This window comes from Panthera pardus, unplaced genomic scaffold, assembly GCF_024362965.1.
Source record: "Panthera pardus isolate Hobbes unplaced genomic scaffold, ASM2436296v1 HiC_scaffold_21, whole genome shotgun sequence".
Taxonomy (NCBI): domain Eukaryota; kingdom Metazoa; phylum Chordata; class Mammalia; order Carnivora; family Felidae; genus Panthera; species Panthera pardus.
In genome coordinates, this window is record NW_026526777.1 from 42119394 (window position 1) to 42140899 (window position 21506).

General features: G+C 44.7%; 1 long non-coding RNA gene across 2 annotated transcripts in view; it reads left to right on the plus strand.

Moving 5' to 3' along the window:
* The first annotated feature begins 4 nt into the window (after positions 1 to 4).
* Positions 5 to 21506, plus strand: part of LOC109254206 (uncharacterized) — a 35086-nt gene continuing 13584 nt past the window's right edge. For both annotated transcript variants that reach the window (XR_002074687.2, XR_002074680.2), the window contains exons 1-4: positions 5 to 1500; positions 1966 to 2153; positions 3742 to 3826; positions 7169 to 7296. This is a non-coding gene — a long non-coding RNA (uncharacterized LOC109254206). The remainder of the gene's footprint in view (positions 1501 to 1965; positions 2154 to 3741; positions 3827 to 7168; positions 7297 to 21506) is intronic.

Below are 21506 nucleotides of genomic sequence, written 5' to 3' on the forward strand. Positions count from 1 at the left end.
TCTGGTCTTATCTGGCCCACACTATTCAAAAAAGCAAAAAACAAGTACAAAGCAAACAAACCCACTTGGCTTGACATTTGAAAATCCGAAGTTTCATATAAAAGTGGGGATTTTTCCCTTATCTAGAAAAATCGGCATATTTGGCCACATCACCGCCTCCTGGCAACAATTGTTGCAGCTGGGCAACAATTGGCTGCCCCTTTTGTAGGCTGTGCTCTGCAGTTGGGTCCGCTTTGGGGCTCCCTCCTGACAACAGCCCTCCTCACTCCATTGCTTTATGTATTTGGTCTTCTAGGCACATCTATTAATTTTTCAGGGCTGCCGTAACAAATTACCACAAACTGAGCGGCTTCTAAGTACAGAAATGCATCCTTTTGTAGTTCTGGAGACCAGAAGTGTGAACTCAAGGTGCGGGCAGAGCCACGTTCCCTCAGAAGGCTCTAGGAGAATCTTCCTCGCCTTTTCCTTGCTTCTGGTGGTTGCTGGCAGTCCTTGGCACTCCTTGACTTATAGATGCGTTACTCCCACCTCTGCCTCTGTTGTCACGTGGCCTTCTCTCCGTGTGTCCATGTGTTTCTTTTTTTTTTTTTTTAATTTTTTTAACGTTTATTTATTTTTGAGACAGAGAGAGACAGAGCATGAACGGGGGAGGGTCAGAGAGAGAGGGAGACACAGAATCTGAAACAGGCTCCAGGCTCTGAGCGGTCAGCCCAGAGCCCGACGCGGGGCTCAAACTCACGGACTGCAAAATCATGATCTGAGCTGAAGTCGGACACTTAACCGACTGAGCCACCCAGGCGCCCCATCCATGTGTCTCTTTATAAGGGCTCTAGTCACTGGATTAGGGCCCAGCTTAATCCAGTATGATCACGTCTGAACTGGATTACATTTGCAAAGACCCTATTTCCAAATAAGGTCACATTCTGAGGGGGCCGGGGGACATGAATTTTGGGGGACGCCATCCAACCCAATGTAGCCTGTGGGCTGGCAATGTTTGGTCTAGCTGTGTTACCGTCCTCCGACTTCTGTCCTCTGGTTCCTTCCTCCGGCGGCATTTTCACGGCTCCTTCACCTCTCTGGGTGTGAACAGGAGGCACCACAATCTTCTGGTCTTGGTTTGGCTGCTTCAAGGGCCACCTTGTGGACAGTCACTGCTCTTCTGGATATTTCGTTCATGTGTGTCCTGGCAGGACAACAGAAGCGCCCTGGGCTGTGGTGGGAGCGTTCTGAGAACGGGATGCACTCTCTGTGCCTGGTCAGATGCAGCTCTCCGTGGTGCTGTCTCTGAACAGCCCCTTCCTTGACTTGTATTTTATTTTAGCACTTCTTCCTAAATTGCAGTGAAGTGTGAACTCACCTGTTTCCTCTCTGGACTCTGAGCTCCATGAGGTCAAAGGCTGTGCTTTTACTCCAGAGATTCAGCCAGGAGAATAGTAGACCCTTAGTAGATGTTTGCTGAGCAGAGGATACTTCAGGGAGGTCACCAAGTCCATACTCAGGGTGGGTCCCGGCCCCTCTGGACAACTTGCCCCCTCTTTCGTGTCACTCTTGGCCCAAAGCTGCTGTTTTACTTTCCTGAATGCCCCAGTTTCTGACTCTTCCATGGTCTACCCAGCCTCAATGGGTGGACAGTTGAGAAGAGATGAGGATCTGGGTTTTTCCTTGCTAGTCCTTCTCACTGCCAAGTCTGGTATTGTATGTGTTTTGGAGTTTCCTTCTCCAAACCTTCAATCCTGTTGAATAGAAACATTTTACTTAATTTCAGGAGGGCATTTTCCCTCAGATCTGTCTCCAGAGGTGGGATGATGCCCATGGTCTGCCTAACCCCGGCAGATTTCATGTCCTTTGTTAAGGAGACTCAGTTTCCCCATCTTCTTCTGTGTACATGCTGTCTTAAGTTTTTTTTTTCCCCAATAAACATCTATTGAGTTCTGATCATGGGCCACGTAATGTTCCCGTTCCTAGGAATAAAGTAGTGAATGAACAAATATGGGCCATTGTCACGGAGTATTACTTGACTTAGACAATGACAGCTGCTGTAGAAAGCTCAACACATGGACCTATGACAGTATCTGTCAGGAGGACCTGATCAACCCTGAGAGCTAAGGAAGGCTGGCTTCCTTGGAACGTGGCATTCAAACTATGCTTTGAAGGTAACTAGAAATCTGGTTGGTGGTGGTAGGTGGGAACAGGACACACGGAGACCTTGAGGTGGGAGGATGTGACCCCGACCAGGAGCAGAGAGAAGGCCAGTGTTTCTAGGTTGGAGAGTGAAGGGGTGAGGTAGCCATGGAGAGGCCAGGAAGGAAGGCAGGCAGGCCAGACCGTACCCTGCCTTGTGTGCAATGGGAGGTAAGGAAGCATTTAAGCAGGTGAGACCATTTTCAAGTGCTCACTCTGGCTGCAGGGTGGGGACAGATGGGCAGGAGCAAGAGGGAGAATGAGGATAGCAGTAGGCAGCTACTGGAATCTTTTAAATTAATTTTTTAAATGTTTTTTTTTTTTTTTTTGAGAGAGAGAGAGAGAGAGAGAGAGAGAGAGAGAGCATGAGCAGGGGAGGGGCAGAGAGAGGGGGAGACACAGAATCCGGAGCTGGCTCCAGGCTCTGAACCATCAGCAAAGAGCCTGACATGGGGCTCAAAACCACAAACCATGCACTCTTGACCTGAGCCGAAGTTGGACACTTAACTGACTGAGTCACCCAGGTGCCCTGCTATTGGAATCTTTTAAAGTAAAGCTTGATGATCTCTTGGACTGTGATGGAAGGAGTGGGGGTGGGACAAAGAGGTGGGTCTGGAGAATACCAGGCAGTGTGTGTGGGGGTGGGGGGGAGAGAGGGGGTCAGATAGACCTGGTAATAGACTGGGTGAGGGAAAGGGAGGCATCAAGTATGACTCAAGGTTTCTGGTTTGTAAAATTGGGGGGTGGCATCCGTCATGGTGAAGAGCAAAATGTGGGAGCCAGGTTTGGGGATGAACATCAGGAGTTCCGTTTGACATATGACTGTACCTATTCACCTGGTCCCTGGGACTGATGGGAACAACATTGCTCATGAAAATCCTTGGGCTCTTTAGGGGAACCTCTGTGCTTAGATTCAGAGATGGGCCCCTGTACTCTTTCCCCATTAACTTGAGTCTACTCTGATCCTTGTAAGAAATGGTCACTCAGTAGGGGGACTGACTGACCTATCAGGGTAACAGTGCCATGTGGGCATTAAAAAGTATGGTGCCCATGTGTCCTGAAAGTTAAATGTCCTTCCCAGGATGAGCCACTCCCTTGATTTTTATACAACCACAAGTGGCTGGGAATCACTGGACCTTAGTGCTGGGCTTCAGCTGCTGAAATGCCCCATGAACTTGGGAGGTCATCGAACTTTTCTGAGCCTGTACTTCTGATGATGAGGATCAGATAAGAGATAGTATGGGTGAAAGGGCTCTATAAAATTAGCTGTTATATAGAAATACATGGTGTCTCGGTGTCATTGTGGCTGCAGCTTCCCTGGTGCCATCTGCTGTCCCCTGTGGATCAGATGGAGGATAAGATTTGTGGTGACCACATCACTTGGCGGGTGTCACCACTGTGGTCCTGCAGCCAGATTTTTATTACATGTGACACTGTTCTTACGCAAGAATTCTGCAAATTCAGTTCCTTGAGACATTGTGCCAAATCCTTCAGCAAAATTGAAATCTTCCACATCTGCTCTGTTCCTCTCAGTCACTAATTTTGGTAATTTGATTACAGAGACAGCCCTCTCTGTTGGAGCTTTTCTGCTCTGGCTGAGGAAACTGGTTCTGTGTGATGTGTTATTGCCCCTCCTTCTGAACAGGTTGTTTCTCCTTCATGTTTTGTTCTTGAGTTTGGAAAATACAGCACTGACAGGAGCTGCAGTGGGCAAACTGCCTCCGGTTCTTTTTAGAGCAGGGTAGGGAATAAACAAACAAATACATTCATCTATACATAAATACACCTCAGGCAGCTGCTTCTGGAAAGGGTCAATACCTGCCTGTGTTTTCCTCTATAAAAAGGGGACAGGTGGAGTGTTTTTTATAGACGACTTTGCTCATTGGCACTGGGAATCCAGCCTGCTGTTTGAGCTGTGAAACTGAGGGCTGGTCTTTGGTTTCTCTGGAGCTCTGTTTCTCCACCTGTAAAATGAAGGCATCTAAATTGCCCTTTCTGGCTCAGAAGGTCAATTCTTTCATTCATTCAGCAAATATCTGTTCTAGGCAGGTAGCTGTGAATACATCAGACACACACTCCTGGCTTTGAAATACCTAAGTCCTGGGCGCCTGGGTGGCTCAGTCGGTTAAGTGTCCGACTTCAGCTCAGGTCATGATCTCACTGTCTGTGAGTTCGAGCCCCGAGTCCAGCTCTGTGCTGGCAGCTCAGAGCCTGGAGCCTGTTTCAGATTCTGTGTCTCCCTTTCTCTCTGCCCCTCGTCCACTCACGCTCTGTCTCTCTCTGTCTCTCAAAAATGAATAAATGTTAAAAAAGTTTTATTAACAAAAATAAAGGGTCCTTATTGTATTATGGTGGGGTGAAGAACAGGTGGGTAGGTGTCCTAGAGTGGGGGATGCTTCCCTGTCTGGCTGTCAGGGAAGGTCTCCTGAGAGAAGAAGGCTGAGCTGAGAGGAAGGAGGAGGAAGAGGAGAAGGTGGGATCATCTGGGCCAAGGAAGAGGCTTTAAGAGGCTGTGAGGACCTGGGCGAAGTCTGGGATGGCTGCATCTCGGAAAGCGGGGGGCAGCTGGGTGGGAGGAAGCTGGAAATCTGGGCAGGGGATGGTTTGCCAGAGCCTGGTGGGCCTTGAAATCTGGAAGGGGGCAGAGAGACCCAGGGCCTTTGAACCACTCAGAGACTGAGGTGCTCCCAGTGGCAGGCTGGGGGTGGTACTCCCAAATTCAGCGTCCTCTTCAGCCAGCCCAGTCCCCCCTGTCTTCTGGGTCATTGGAATAGCCCTTCTATTTGGCTTCTCCTGATAAACTGCTCACCCTGATTTCTTTCTTTTAACTATTTTTTCCCCTGAAGAGATGTTTATGGGATTTGAGGCATCTGAGGCAGTTGGCAGGGTGAAGGAGGCCTTTCTTAACTGTTCAGTCTTCTTTTCCCAGTACTTTGTGTCTTTTTCCTGCATATTTTCTTTGGAAGCCCTGCCGAGGGCTTGTTTGGAACTTAAATTTTTTTTTTAATTTTTTTTTTTCAACGTTTTTTATTTATTTTTGCGACAGAGAGAGACAGAGCATGAACGGGGGAGGGGCAGAGAGAGAGGGAGACACAGAATCTGAAACAGGCTCCCGGCTCCGAGCCATCAGCCCAGAGCCCGACGCGGGGCTCGAACTCACGGACCGCGAGATCGTGACCTGGCTGAAGTCGGACGCTTAACCGACTGCGCCACCCAGGCGCCCCAGGACTTAAATTTTAGTAAGAAGGCCATGTGGGAGTTAGGAGGGGTGAGCAGAAGATGAGCCATCTAGTGTCAATACCAAGAAGGACCCACAGACTTCCCCTCCCGGCCACTTTTGAATAAAGAGCCAATGCCAAACTCTAACCACTTTATACTTAAGCAAATTTAACAAAAATCTCATTTAAAAATAAAACACATGGTTTCCACATGAATTACATCTGCTGGGGTTGTGGTACCCAGTGGGACTCCTGCCTTCTGAGCTTTAGCCACACCAGCCACCTTGAAGCTCCTCAAACACTCCATGTTCCCTCCCTCCGCAGGGCCTTTGCACATGCTGTCCCTTCTTCTTGGAGTGCTTTTCCCTTCACCTCATACCCCTTTGCCTACTTTCCCCTACTCCTCCTTCTTAGCTCAGCTTAAACATCACTTCTTCAGAGAAATTGTCATTGCCCCACCCCGGTGAGATTGGGTCCTCTTATATTCTACCATGGCTCCCTATTCTCTTCCTGCATACCACTCACTTTTGTTTGTAGTTAAGTATTTGTGAAGTAATTTGATGATTTCCCACTAGGCTCTAAGCTCTCTGAGAGAGACTGTTTGAGTCATTGTTGTATCTTCAGCATGGAGCACAATGCCTGGCACACAGTGAGCATCCCATAAACATTTATTAGGTGGATAAATTATCATGAACCACAATTTCTTAGGCTTTTGGGATATGCTGTTGCCATGACAGAACTTAAGAAAGCAGAAGTCACATTACAGCTCTTTGGCCTGGGCTTCTGTGAAACCCAGGCTGACATAAATCTGTCAGGACATGTGTTTCAGTTCATGTTTGACAACAGCTCTGGCCAAAAGGAAAATGAATGGAATGTTTGGGGATAGGGAGCTCAATACTTTATGAGAAAGGTCAGACATTTGGGCAGGGAGCTGGGAGTTTAATGTGGCCGAGATAGTTATTGATCATCAACCACCCACGTGCTCTGACATATGCTGGCTTCTCTTGTAATTACATTGCCATGTGCCTGGTTCTTTCCAATGGATTGAGAGTGGAAGTGATGGGAGCCATTTCCACCTGGAGATGGTTCAAATGCATGTGCCTTTTTTCACCTCTCTTTTCCCTTATATTGAAGGCCATGTGTCCATAGGACAGAGTTGAAGATGGAGAAAAACCTCCTAATGTATGAAGCTCTTCTGTGAATAAGAAATAAATCTTTGTTCCATAAAACCTTTAGGATTAAGATTAATCTTTAAAATTTTTTTTTCTTTTAATGTGTAGTTTATTTTTGAGAGAGAGAGACAGAGAGACAGAGAGTGCAAGCAGGGAAGGGGCAGAGACAGAGGGAGACATAGAATCTGAAGTAGGTTCCAGGCTCTGAGCTGTCAGCACAGAGCCCGTGCAGGACTCGAACTCACAAACTGTGAGCCCATGACTTCAGCTGAAGTTGGATGTTTAACAGAGCCACCCAGACGCCCCAGGATTAAGATTAATCTTATCAAAATTTCAGGATTTATCTGTTACTGTGGTATATCATAGACTGTCCTGACTGATATACTCTCTTACCACACTGAAACTTCCTCATGCTTTTTCTAAAAAGCCAAATATTTATTTCCTTTTAAATTCTTACCTGTTAACCAGATGGCTTCTGACTTTCTGGAACTTGTATAAAGAACTCCAGGCATCCCACTAGTGATTTTCAGACAATATGGCTCCTGCCAACATTTGGTTGTATTGGTCTCTTAACATGGTTTCCTTCCCCTCCCCCAGGAACAATGTTTCATATGAAGCAAATGTCTTTCAGTTCCTGGTGGCATTTCTGACAGCTTCTGGAAGAGGGGTTCTGCTTGGCAGATTCCTGGAGTGTCTTCTACATGCTTCAACCTGTTCTCTCCCAGGTGAGCTGGACCTCAGAATATATCCTTTTCAGGTTCTGATCTTCTCCAATTATTCAGCAGGCTCAGAATTGAAAGACTCAGACTATGAGTAAATAGACAAACCTCCCATCCCCCCCCCCCCAAAAAAAAAAAACCAAACAGTCATTTTTAGGGTAAAGGAGCCTATGCTCTGTTGTACCTGCTGAGGAACAGCTTCTGAGTCCTGCTGCTTCTTACACTTCACTCCTTCGAGAGCTGCTGGGGAGGGGTCAGGGACTTGCTGAGGAGGAAGGAGCTTCTGCTGGCAAATGGGACCTGGTATCAGCTGACAGGTCCTCTCCACACTGAAAGCGGCCTCTTGCTGGGTGTGGGGTCTCACTAGCTGGCAGACTGTGAGCAAACCACTCCAGCGTCCTCATCTGTAAAACAAAGTGTGTGAGTGGGGGTGGGGCTGTGTAGCACTCAGTTGTCAAACCACTGACCCTCAGGGATCAGAAGGATGGGTAATGGGCACATAGGACACTGGCCTTCTATGCCAGAAAAGCTCTGCTTTTATTTATTTCATTTAGGTGGTAGGATAATCAGTTGATGTATTAACTAATCAATTAATTAATGCTTTGTTCTGGCTGTCATGAGAGGTTACAAAGAAGGAGGTGAGTTTTATTTTCTCCCATCACCTTGAATTCTGGCCTCCTTGCCCTAGGGGTCTGCTTTTGAGATTCAGGACAAAAAAGTCATTCACAGGGAGAACTACTCTCCCCAACCTAAGTTTTGTTTGAAGAGGAGAGGAGAGGAAAGAGAGTATGGGGCTCAGAGTGGTTCTGCTTGGGAAAGAGGGGCTGGCAAGAGCCAGTGAGGGGTGGAGGACTGTGTCTTGCCTGTTGACATAATGCTAGTTGTGGGTGGTTGGCTGCTGTGTCTTCAGATGCCAGTTCTGTGTCCTCAAGAATAGCCTTGGGTGGATCTCTGTGCTCAAGAATGTCTTGGTGAATAAGTCAAGAAGGATCTTGGAGATAGAAGAGGGTTGGGGAGAGTGATATTCTCTTTTCAAGGAGCAATGGTAGATGAGGGAACAAAGGGAAGCGTCTTCTACCCATTGACCCAAGGAATGGGATGGAAGAGAGGGTCTCCAATGACTGGCTATTATTGATACTGGACTCCTTGGCTATTATGATGAGTAGAGACTTAGTGCCAGATTCAGTGTACCTTGGAAGAACATGGAATATGAATGATATGGAGAGAATCCTAGGCTCTGTGCTTTTGGCCTTGTAGATAAGAGTACTTTTGGAGAAAAGGCTACCAAACATTTGCAATGCACTCTACTGAATGACCTCTGAGGTTCTTTCTGGAGCAGTCTATAATACTGTAGTTTTAAATGGTGACTTATGGGTGGTAAGTGTCTTAAACTGTAATCCTCTACATCCTGCCCCACCTCTGCTCTGTATCAGGGGGCATACACATGGAAACTCTAGAGTTTCAGCCATGGTGGGTGGGGGGGGGGTGGGGTCAAAAATCATCCTCTTAGAAATTTGGAGCCAAGTTTACAAAGCACAAATGAGACTTTGCAGAGCCTGATGCTTGGTTGGAGAACCTGGATCAGACCATGCTTGAACCAGCCAGATCTACTGATAACTAGAAATGCTCATTTGAATTCATGTGGCAGGTCTGCTGGGCCAGCTGAGCTCCCCAGTTTTCTCACCAAAGGCATAGCTCCTGCACATGAGATGAGCCACTAGTTCCCCAGGGGCTCAGCTGGTGTTCATGTGAGGGATATAGCCACAACATAAAAGCACAGATACGTTGGAGATGTTCATGTGCTGGTAGCATGAGTAACGGTCCTCTGTGTTTCACTGGCCAGCAGGGCATGAGGACCTTCCCCAGGGCCTGCTCCACAGACTGGTCGGCTTCTTCTGTTCTCTGGAACTTAAATCCAAGTCAATCACTAGTTTGCTTGTGCTCAGGGGCAGATTTACATGGAATTTATGAGGCTGAGGCTCCAGGCCCTGGGAGGTACCAGGGGTTGAAGAATGTTCTAAGTGGAGAGAGTAATTTCTATACAAGCATTCTGGTAATTGCTTAAAGAGATCTTGGTAGCAAAGGTCTGGAAAAAATTTCAAGTAAATTGTTATTATTTATTCTTTTATTCAAAATAAGTGTGCTCTTTTGTACCTGATTTTATATTAGTTATTTTGTATTCTTTTTCCAGCAGAGGGAACAAAAATTGCTTCAGGTGTTGCAAAACCCAGATCTGGGACTGCTTACCTTAGTACACACGTGTCTGGGATGTTTCTGACAATCAGTGAGCAGACAGGAGTGTGTCTAGAACTCCTCCAAATACCCCTGTACTTTCTACTGTTGGTGTTTGGGTCCAACCCATCCCCCACAGGAGTGCCTTCCCAATCCTGCCTGAGCCAGCCACTCCTGAAGCTCTTCTGTCCAGGTGTGGCCAGGTGTGGCCAGGTGTGACTTCTTCCACCTCCAACCAGTGGTGGACATTTCTTTAAAATCTAGTTAGTGAGTTCTCATGTACAACTTTATATTTTTTTCTGTTGTTTGTCTTGAATTGAAATTTGAGTACCAGATTGTTACTTAACTTTTTATGTCCTTTTGTCCTATTTCCCCAAATTAGAGTGTAAGCTTCTTGAAGTGGGGGCTGCTTTCACAAAAAAGAACTTTGTGTTTCTGACAGAGCATGTCTCACACTGAACTTCTCAACACATAGCTGTTGCTTTAGTTGAATAACGATGCCTACAATATTTTTGAAGTTTTAAAAATTTACTCTCTTATTCAATTAAAAAAAGGCAGAGCAGGTAGATATTTTCTCTGCTTTATGTAATTGAAAAACTCAGCTGAGATACAGCTCACGTAGGGACCAGAATTAGACTATTGTTCCAAGGTAAGACAATTATAAAGCATTTTAGATAGATGGTTCCATCTTATTTTTAAGTTCTAGCACAAACGTAGAAATTTCTAGCAAATCCCTTTCCAGCTGGTCCTGTTTATCAGAAAGCCTTCTCTTCTGCCAACCCTGAACCTCCTTTGCTCTGATTTAAAGTTTACTTGCATTTTTCCTTACATCACCAGAGAGATCTATTCAAAACCCTGACAATGTCAGCCCCTTGCTTAAAATCCTCCAATGCGTTAAAAGAAACGTGGCATCTTCTGTGACTTCCCACCCTGAGTGAGCTGGCCCTGCCTGCCTCTCCAGCTCTTCCCACCCTCTTCTTCTTTTGCTCTGCTTTAGTCACATGGCTCTTCTTACACTTCCTAGCCTACCAAGTGCTTCCTGCCTCAGGGCCTTTGCTTGTGCAGCCCTTCTGCCTGCGATTCCTTCTGCTCCTTATCCTTTGGCTCCCTGCTTACTATCCCTTCCTAGAAAGGGCCTTTTTGATCACCCATCACAAAGAGGCCTCACCTGTGACAGACTTCATCACAGCACGGTGTTTATTTCCTGGACAGAATTTTTCACAGTCTGAAATAATTTTAACTATTGCTTGCTTTAGTGGTTTCTGTTTTGTCTTCTCCAGGGACCCTGTCCATTTTACTCACTGCTGCATTATCCTCAGTCCCATTTTTTAAAAATATTTTTTAATGTTTATTTATTTTTGGGACAGAGAGAGACAGAGCATGAATGGGGGAGGGTCAGAGAGAGGGAGACACGGAATCCAAAACAGGCTCCAGGCTCCGAGCTGTCAGCACAGAGCCCGATGCGGGGCTCGAACTCACGGACTGCGAGATCATGACGTGAGCCGAAGTCAGCCGCTCAACCGACTGAGCCACCCAGGCGCCCCCCTCAGTCCCATTTTTACTTGTCACATGGCAGGGGTTCAATATGTATTTATCAACTGGAGGAAAAAGTATTTAATTTTTTGGTCTTGGGGCAAAAGAAGAGGCTCAGGACCCACCTCTCAGAGTCTGGTTATAAGAGGTTCACCTGAGTCTGAGAGACCGCCTGGTGACAGGTGCTCACTTTTGGATCAGGTCAGTGGCTCCTTTCTCACTGCTCTGGCCCCTGTCCAGACACTCACTCCAGGCATTCCCCTCTCCCTAGCTCTTCCAGCAGGCCTGAGAAGGCCAGTAGGGAGCTAGTGAGCACCAGATGCTGCTTGTATGGCTGGGAAAATACCATGCGGGAGGTCCCCTACTGCCTGTCACAGTCCCATCTCTTCCTGAGGCCCCAAGTGTGAGCATTTGACACTTAGCAAGGCCAACAGCATTGTCATCTCAAGGGAGGTGGGGATCATTCAGGGAGAGGAGTTCACATGAGATTTTAAAAGACACTGTTGTTTGAGGTGACAGAATGGCCCATTTTAGGGCCCAGGGTCTCACTTGGGAGTCAGTGGATAAAAGAATGATTTAGTGACTAGAGAAAGGGAAATCAGCTTCTGAGGCTCTTTCCAGCTGCTCAGCCATAATACGGTCCAAGAGCTGACCTTTAATGTGGGCGTGTGCGGCCAACCTGCTGGGACAGACCAGAAGAATCAAGCCAAGAGACACTGATGGCAAATCTAAACCAGCTAAGGGTGGAGCAACCAGGGGCACAGCCTTGCAGGGAGGGCAGCCAGAGAGCTGGGAGATTGAAAACAGCAATCAAATGTTTGAAGCGGGCCCAGTGAGTGTAGAGGGCTTTTGTGGAGGCTTGAAACAGAGGGCAGACTAGGCTGAGAGCTGTGGGGCAACAGGACCAGCAGTGTGTGGGGAGAGGATGGAAACTGTCACTCCCAGCCCAGGGCAAGGGGACAGAGGTGCCTGGCCCACAGAGTGCTGGGTGCCATGAAACTGCAGACGATACTTAGTTGCACTCAGCAAAGCCCATTTCATATAAATGGCCTAAATTGGGCCTCTGAAGAGTATACCATCATCTCTACTTCCTAGATATGGAAACAGGTGCAAGAGAGGTTGGATGAGTTAGTCACCTGGGCCCCTGGTTAGTTAGTGGCAGAACCAGGATTGGAAGTCGGGTTTTCTTATGCTGGGGTCAAGCCACAGCGGTGGTTTGTGAGCTAGTGAGGTTGCACCACCCCTGGAGATGATGTCCACTCTTTCTTTCTGGATCCTCCTCCTTCTCAAAATCAAATCCACCATCCTCAGTCCCAGTTAAACCAGGTACTGAGAGCCTTCAAAGGCCCTGAGCCAGTGCAGATTCTGCTGCCTTACTCCACCAGCCCATGAGGACCAGGTGCTTCTCGTCTGGGACTCAGTCCCCCAGGAGGCCTCCAGACCCTAGGATTTGGAGCAGAGCAAGATGATGACTCTGTAGTCAAGCGTTCTCTCCCAGGCTACACCATGAGGGGGTTGAAGAGCCTATATGTTTGTAGAAAACAGCTGATTCTACTGAAACCTACTTCACGTTCATTGGCCTGACTTGGATGGTGTTTCTTTGTGCCAGAGAGGCTGTGGTAGATCACATTAATGACCCCTATTCTTCCCTCTTTCTTTATTCATGCCCTTTACCATGCGACTTTGTGGATTTTGTTTCCTTCTTTCTTGCATCTGGGACTAGTCATGTGACTTGCTTTGGCCAATAGAATAAGGTAGAAGTGACTGTAGTTTCTGCTTGAGGTTGAACCTCAAGATACCTTGTTTCTGCTTGTCCTCTTGTTCTCTCCCTGGAAGGAACATGGCTGGGCTGGCCTGCTGGTTGATGACAGGAAAAGAATGAGGGACATTTGGAGCAGAGCTGCCCCCTAAGCAGCATGGAGAGCCCCCAACAGATCCACAGATGCCTGGGGAGGCAGCCTACACCAGCCACTCCACAGAGCCGTGTAGGCTATAATTATTGAATTTTGTATGCCACTGGGACTTTGTGGCTGGTAAGCAGCAGTCTGCTGGTGGTAGCTCACAGATAGAGGGACACTTTAAGAGTTAGTAAAGTACCAGAACTCTGACAAGCTAACTCAGTATATTATATAGAAAGAGAAAAAAAAAAAAAAGTAAGAAAGTTGATTGACCAAAGCTTAGCTCAGGAAGGGACCTAGGGATCCTGAGTCCCACTCTTCACCTTGCCTGTAAAGAATTGGAGTCCCGGAGACGTGAAGTGACTCATTCCAGGCCACACGTGTGTGTTGAGAAAAGAAGTCCAGTTTCCCCATCCAGGTCTGCCTCCTTGTACAGTTCAGATGGGCACACTGAGCTGGTGGCAGTCCCAGCATGTGGGTGAAAGTCAAGGGTGGGATGTGCTTCATAACCACACTCTTAAACTTTGAACCCTGAAGCCTCTTGGACTTGGGGATCTGAGACTAAGTAAATAGCCTTAAAGCAGGAAGCCAATACCAGAGTGCCTACTTCCCTTTTCAGTAATGGTCTTCTGGCTCCAAATGGCAGCTAGTTGCAACTTTCAGCTGCTAAGCCCCAGTGGTCACTTTTGAGCTGTACAAGGCCAAGTGGGTCCTGTTCCCAGAAAACTGTGATGTGGCCTCAGGACTGTTCAGGCAGTTGGATTACACTCTAGGCTCTGACACTGCCCTGCTCTTGGGCCTGAGAAATGCTCCTTTGAATACTGGGCATGGTATAGAATCATTGGCAGCTGTCTTCCTGTGTTGACAACTGTATCTCTTGCACATCTGTTCTCTCAGAGGTGAGACCGGAGTGGGGCAGTTCCAGGTTGTATATACTCAGAGATCTGTGAAACGTTCTTTTCCTGAATAGAACATGATGGGTTGAATAATCGTGCTTTTCTAATTTTTTTAATGTTTATTTTTGAGAGAGAGAGAGACAGTGTGAGCAGGGGAAGGGGCAGAGAGAGGGAGGCACAGAATCTGAAGCAGACTCCAGGCTCTGAGCTGTCAGCAGAGAGCCTGACGTGGGACTTGAACTTACAAACCACGAGGTCATGACCTGAGCTGAAGTTGGCGCTTAACCGATGCCCTAACAATTGTGCTTTTCAATAATTCCTCTATTCCAGGGTTTTCTGTTGGCCCTGTCTCCTTTTTGTTCCCTTCTTACTGGAAGAACATGAATTAGATCTCTGTTGGGAGGAGGGGAAGGTAGGGGGTTCTAGGCAGCCAGATTGGAAAAGACTGGAAAAGGACAAACACTACTGAGCCCTTCTGCTTGGCTCCCTCCTGTCCTACTATCAGCCTAGACTCTATCCAGGCTTCAGAATTCCTGGGATTCCTGGGTCTGTTGACCAGTAAGGACCAAGAGGCTGAGCTTGGGCTGCTGAAAGGAGACCTGGGGCCCCCTCCTGGTGCCCCAAGACACTTTGTGCTGCAGTTCTCCAATCTGGTTGCACATTAGAATCATTTGGGGGTTCTAAACGACCCAGTCGCAGCCATCTCAGGCAATAGGATCAGAATCTTGGGGGGGTGGTGGTGGTGAGAGCTTAAGCAAGGTATTTTTTAGTATAATTTATTTAAATCGTGTTTTAAAAAAAATATTTATTTTGAGAGAGAGAGAGAGAGAGAGAGAGCATGTGCTTCCATGCCTTTAAGCACAAGCCGGAGAGGCAGAGAGAGAATCTGAAGCAGGCTCCATGCTGTCAGTACAGAGCCTGACACAGGGCTTACTCCCACAAACTGTGAGATCATGACCTGAGCCAAAATCCAGAATTGGATGCTTAATGGACTGAGCCACCTGGACGCCCCTATTTAAATCATGTTTATACAATTTTATTTTTATTTATTTATTTATTTATTTATTTATTATTATTATTTTTTAACATTTTTATTTATTTTTGAGACAGGGAGAGACAGAGCATGAACAGGGGAGGGTCAGAGAGAGGGAGACACAGAATCTCAAACAGGCTCCAGGCTCTGAGCTGTCAGCACAGAGCCCGACGCGGGGCTCGAACTCACGGACCGTGAGATCATGACCTGAGCTGAAGTCGGCCGCTTAACTGACTGAGCCACCCAGGCGCCCCTGCAATTTTATTTTTAAATAGTAGCTGTGGTTAACAATGGGCTTACAGAATTCATGAAAAATTAACAATCACCTCTCCCAAATCTGCATAACATGCCATCTTATATTCCAATGAGCCCCAAATTTCTATTTCCAACCAAGAACTCCATCTCAGTCCCAGGCTTATGTAGCTAACCTCCTACTTCTCCATTTCTGTGACTCACAGACATCTCAAACTTAACATATCCAAAACCAAAATCTATATATTTTCCCCTGATGCTGCTTTCCTTTGGGGCTCCCTATATCACCATTCAGATGTCGAGCCAGAACCTTGGGTCATCCTTGTCATTTTTGCTTCCTCAGTGATACCTCTGCCCATTGCCCCCGTTTCATCTGTCACCAAGTGTGAATCTGTTCTACCTCCAAATATATCTTGAATCCATTTACTTCTCTCCGTCTCCTGTAACACCTCCCTGTCCCAAACTACTAGCATCTCTCCCTGGAACTATCACAGCAGCCTCTGACATAGTCTTCCTGATTCTGGTCTTTCTTTCATCCAGCCATGTTCCATGAAAAGCCACAGTAAGCTTTTTAAAATATAAGGAGTACCCTCTGTTTAAATCCCCTTAGGCTTTTCCTAGTGCTCTTAGAATAAAATGCTTACTCATCACCGTGGCCTATTGCTATTGGACTCAAGCCACACTTGTGCAACATAGCCCTTTAAATTCTCTTCCAATCAAGCTCACTCCTTTAGAGCTTTCACATGTACTCTTTTCTTCCATGTGGAGCACTTGTGTCTCTCCTTTTTAATTAAAACATAACTGACATACAATATTATATTAGTTTCAGGTGTATTAATATATTGATTTGACATTTATATACATTGCAAAATGATCTCCGTAATAAGGCAAGTAAACGTCTGTCATCTTACAATGTTAATGCAATATTATTGAGTATATTCCCTATGCTGGACATCGTGTCCCATGGTTTGTTTATTTAATAACTGGAAGTTTGTACTTCTTGATCCCCTCCACCCATTTTGTACTCCCCCCCACAACCCCTTCTCCTTTGACAACCTCCAATCTCTTCATTGTATCTATGAATCTGGGTTTTGTTTGTTTATTTTGTTTTGCAAATACCACATGTAAGTGAAATCACATGGTATTTGTTTTTCTCTGACTTATTTCACTTAGCATAATACCATCTAGATCCATGTTGGTTGCAAATGGCAAGATCTCATTATTTTTTAATGCCTGAGTAATATTCCATTGTGTATATATACCACATCTTTATCCATTCCTCTATGGATGGACACTTAGCTTGCTTCCATATCTTGGCTACTTGTAAATAATGTTGCAATAAACACAGGGGTACATATATCTTTTTGATTATTGTTTTCATTTTCTTCAGATAGATACCCAGTAGTAGAATTGCTGGATCATATGATAGTTCTGTTTTTATTTTTTTGAGGAAACTCTATACTGTTTTCCAGAGTGGCTGTACCGATTTTCATTCCCACCATCAGTGCACAAGGGTTCCCCTTTCTTCATGCTCTTGCCAACACTTGTTATTTCTTGTGTTTTGGATTTTAGCCATTCTAAGGTATAAGGTGATATCTCATTGTGGTTTGATTTGCATTTCCCTGATTGAGTGATGTTGAACATCTTTTCATATTCCTGTTGGTCATCTATCTTCTTTGGAGAAATGTCAATTCAGATTCTCTGCCCATTTTTAATTGGCTTTTACTATTGTTGTTTTATTGAGTTGTATGAGTTTTTTATATATTTTGGATATTAACCCCTTATTAGATATATGATTTATAAATATCTTCTCCCATTCAGTAGGTTGCCTTTTTGTTTTGTTGATGGCTTCCTTTGCTGTGCAGAAACTTAGTTTGATATAATTTGAGCAAGGCATTTTTATAAAAGTCCTCAGTTCTCATATGCAGCCAGAGTTGGATCCACTGCTTCCAGAGATGAATCTGTAAGAGCCACCTGTAGGTACTTTCACCAAATGCTGTTTGGAGGAATATATTGATGAAGAAGTTCTGTGGGTTAAGATACTGCCTGTAGTAGGCTGAATCATGCCACCCAAAGATATCAGGTTCTAATCCCTGGAATTTACAAATATCATCTTATTTGGAAAAAGCGACTTTGCAGATGTGATTAAATTAATAATCTTAAAATGAGAAGATTATCCTGGATATTTTTAGTGAGCCCTAAATACAATCATGAATATCCTTATAAGAGGGGGCAGAGGGAGATTATGCAGACACAGAGGAGAAAGTGATGGGAAGATGGAGTGGAGAGATTTAAAGATGCAAGCCTTGATGATTGCAGTAATATGACCACAAGTCACGGGATACTGGAAGCCACCAGGAACCAGAAGAAACAAAGAAAAGGTTCTTTTCAGAGCCTCCACAGGGAGCACAGCCCTGCCAACATCTTGATTTTGGTCCCATGAAACTGATTTCTGACTTCTGGCCTCTAGAGTGGTGAGAGAGTAAATGTGTGTTGTTTTGAGCCATGCAGTTTATGGTAATTTGTTATAGCAGCCACAGGAAACTAATACACTGCCTACCTGGAGAGGTCCTTCAAGCTGTCAAGTCAGTGTTACCCTTTATGGGTAACATCCCCTAGTTCAATGTATAACTCATATGAATCCAATCAATCAACCAACTGGCCAACAACTCTTAAGGAGGGGACCAGCCCCATACTAGATAAAATGGCCATTACAGAACAGGGTGGGCAGCAGCATGGGGAACAGTTAGGACTGGAATTGTGTCAGCAGACAGGACTGGCATCCTTTGTGGTTTTCTACCTACTGGTCATATGTTAGTCAGAGGAACTATATATAGACATGGAAGAGCTTATATAGGCAAGAGAGGGGGCTGGGGGAAAAGGGGCAGAATCCCTGGAAAGGAAAGAGTAGTTTGAAGATAGGACTATGCTAAAGATTTTGTGGAAACAAGCACACAGACAAGGCATGGCTGGAGCCAAGGTTTGAAGCAAGGAGGTTGTTCTTAAACATCAGTGTGTTAAATTATTGAGTGGCATTGTCTAGGAATTTGTACTTCATAGAAGCTCCCAGGTTATTCTCATTTAGATGATTTACTGATTAAATTTTTAGAAACACTGAGTTCATGTCATTGAGATAGAAAGTTGAAAAACTGATTATAGTCAGGCTTATTGACTCTTCAAAATTAGCAAAACCTTAAATATTGTTTGTTTTACTATGTAGCATTTCTTTTGCAGCTATACCGTATCTTAATCCAGCTATAAGGATTATAATGAACATCATCAGCTCCTATTCTACCTTTTCCTATCTCAGATTCCCAGAGGCAACTTATTTTAACTCTTTTAGCTATTTATTCTGGTGTGTAGCCTCCATATTTCCAAATGACATGTGTGTACTGCCTCGTCTTGATTTTTCAATTTGAAGCATTGTCTATTGACTTCCCACCAAGGTTAATGATTAACTTTTCCATCCATTTCCCTGACCCTTTCAATAGATCAAATTCTCTCCCTCCATTTTCTCCTGCTAGCTATCTTATAATGTTTGGTTAAGTAAAACTCAGCGTGTCAATTTCTAGGCAAAATTGTTTGCAGCCAAGCCATATGGTGATGATGACTACATTTGCTTTATTATATCACTTAGATCTCTCTTGGAATAATAAGTTGCTTAGTTTTAGTTTTCCAGGTACCTGTGGCAGAGATAGCCAGCTGGGCCCTGACATCCATTCTCTCCTTGTTCTGGAGTAAGAGAGTTGAATGTGTACATTCAGCCACCCAGCTAACGCTATAGTTCCTTGCTTCCCTTGTAGCTGGGTATGGGCATTGTGACTGAGTTGGATCAATAAGAAGTGAGCCGATATGGCAGCACCTGGGTCATGCCCTTAAAGGTAGGAATGTACCTTCCTCTTTCTCTTTTCTCCTTTCTGTTGGAGAAATGCAGATGTAGTGACAAGAGCAAGATCAGACAACTTAGACTCTAGGGTGGAAGTCAAACGTTGAGGAGTAAAGGATAACATGATTGAAGATGACAGCATTACCATGAGAAAGAAATAGACTCTCATCTTGTTTGAGTTTCTGCCCCATTGGGTCACTTTGCGGCCTGTGTTAACAGCTGCTGTAATGTCTAGGGGCAGATTTTCCATGAAGCGAGAGGATCTTAAGCTTCTGGGTTTTTTTATTTGCACAGATCTCTTTCAAAGACCCTGATATGGACTCTAGGCCTTTTGTATTTGTGGTTTTGTATTCTTTTCATTAAGGAAGGCCCTTTGCCCCCAATTATGTAAGCTTTAGTCCCCCCAAAGTGGGTCCTACCCCTCTCTGTACCTAAAGTAGAAAATGCTAGCTCTCCACCAAAATCCATTCTGTCCTTCTTTGGACCTCAGTTAGGCTGCCTTTCCCCCCAGTCTATCTTCTGGTTACGTATGGCCCTGCCAGTGGGAATGATGTGTGCTGCCTCCAGGCCTGGCTCATAGAAACCTCCTCTGGTTTCCTGCATGCTCCATTTTGGCTGTCTGGAAAGGTGACAATTAGGGTGTCCTTGGAAGGTATGTTTTAAAGATGGCAGAGCATCCATCAACAGTGTCACTGATGAATACATGGTGAGAACAATTCACCAACTTTAATGTCTGCCCAGGACTGTTAATACCAAAAAGAAATAAACCTGTCTTTAAGCCACTGAATTTTGGGAATATACTTGTTTCTTCAGATCAGCTTACTCTAATACAGTACCTATCATTAATCAATTCCCATCCTACAGAACTCTAAATCTCATTGCAGCACATCATGTCAGGAAATATATTAGTTCCAATTATTTCTTTTGGAAAGTTTTCTGGAGATTGCTGAGCACCTTCTCTAATCGGTTTTCTTACTAGTTCTACTGTATAGCTGTTAACATTTATTATCATTTTAGAAAATTCCTTTTGCTTCTCTCTTGTATTGGAGCCTATTTTCTGGATCCTATGTCTTTATTTTTTTTTCTTATTTATTCTATTGTTCTGCTGTGACATATCTTCCAGTAGTGTTCTAGGAAAGAATGCATAAGATGTAAAATTGTAGTTTTGAATGCATGATTTATATTCTTGTTTTATATCTAATATTGACTCTTAATTTATACTTTGGGTGAGTATAGCATTCTAAGTTGGATAGTTTTTCTTTCCAAATTTTTAAGGCATTGCTCCATTGTCTTACCAAGTTGTTGCACACAAGTTCAGTGCTACTCTTACTTCTTTTCTTAGTATGCGATTTGATTTTCCCTCTGAAAGATTTCAGAATACTGTCTTTGTTCTCAGTATTCTTATGTTTGAGTGATATCTTTCTGTGGGTCATTTTTCACACCATCAGATAAGGGTATAGTGGCTGTTCTAAAGTTAGAAATTTAAACCTTTTAGTTCTGGAAAAGTTTTTTTGTGTGGTGTGTGTGTGTGTGTGTGTGTGTGTGTGTGTGTGTGTGTGTGTGTTTAATAAAATTTTCCTATTCTCTCTCTCTGGAAGTTCCCATTATTCAGATTTTGGCCCTTCTGGAATGATCTCCTCATTTTTTCTGGGAGATTTTCCCAGTGTTAACTTCTAACACTTTCATTGAAATTTTAATTCCTTGACCGTGAGTGTGTTTTTAAGTTTATTTATTTATTTTGAGAAAGAGGGAGAAAGAACGTGAACTGGGGAGGGGAAAGAGAGGGAGAGAGAGAGAGGATCCCAAGCAGGCTCTGCACTGTCAACACAGAGCCCAACACAGGGCACGAACCCACAAATGTGAGATCATGACCTGAGCCGAAATCAAGAGTTGGAGGCTTAACCGACTGAGCCACCAGGTGCCCCTTCCCTGATTGTGTTCTTAAAAGTTCTGTCTTTTCCCTGAATCAATCAATCTTACTTTTTTTCCTAGTGTTGTATTCTTGTTTCATGAATGTAATATATTTTATCTCCCTGAGGACACAATTATCGTTTTTAAAAAATGTTTTCTTCTTCTTCTTGTAGTGTCTCTTTTACCTCTGAATATCTTTTAAAATTCCTGTTTGGTTTGGATTTTCTCTGCCATGTTTAAGGATTCTTCAGATGTCTGGTAATTCTTGGCTAACTTTTCATATATAGAAGAAAGATACTCAATCTTTTTGGAACGTCTGAGAGATTTGTTGATTGGTGGGCCTCCCTATATAGCCCATTTCCTTGCAGACCCTGAGATGTCAGTATCTCTAGGACTTTACTATGGCTCACTTTTCTTATACAGAAATCCTCCTATCTCTTGCCTTATAAGCCACTAAGACTGGTTGCTTAAAAGGGAAAGGGGCCTGTGGTGGACATGGAACTCCACCTTCAAAGAAGGCCTTGTTGGATCAGCTTCTGGGAGTGTGGTTAGTAGGTAGTTTTCAGCTGCCATTT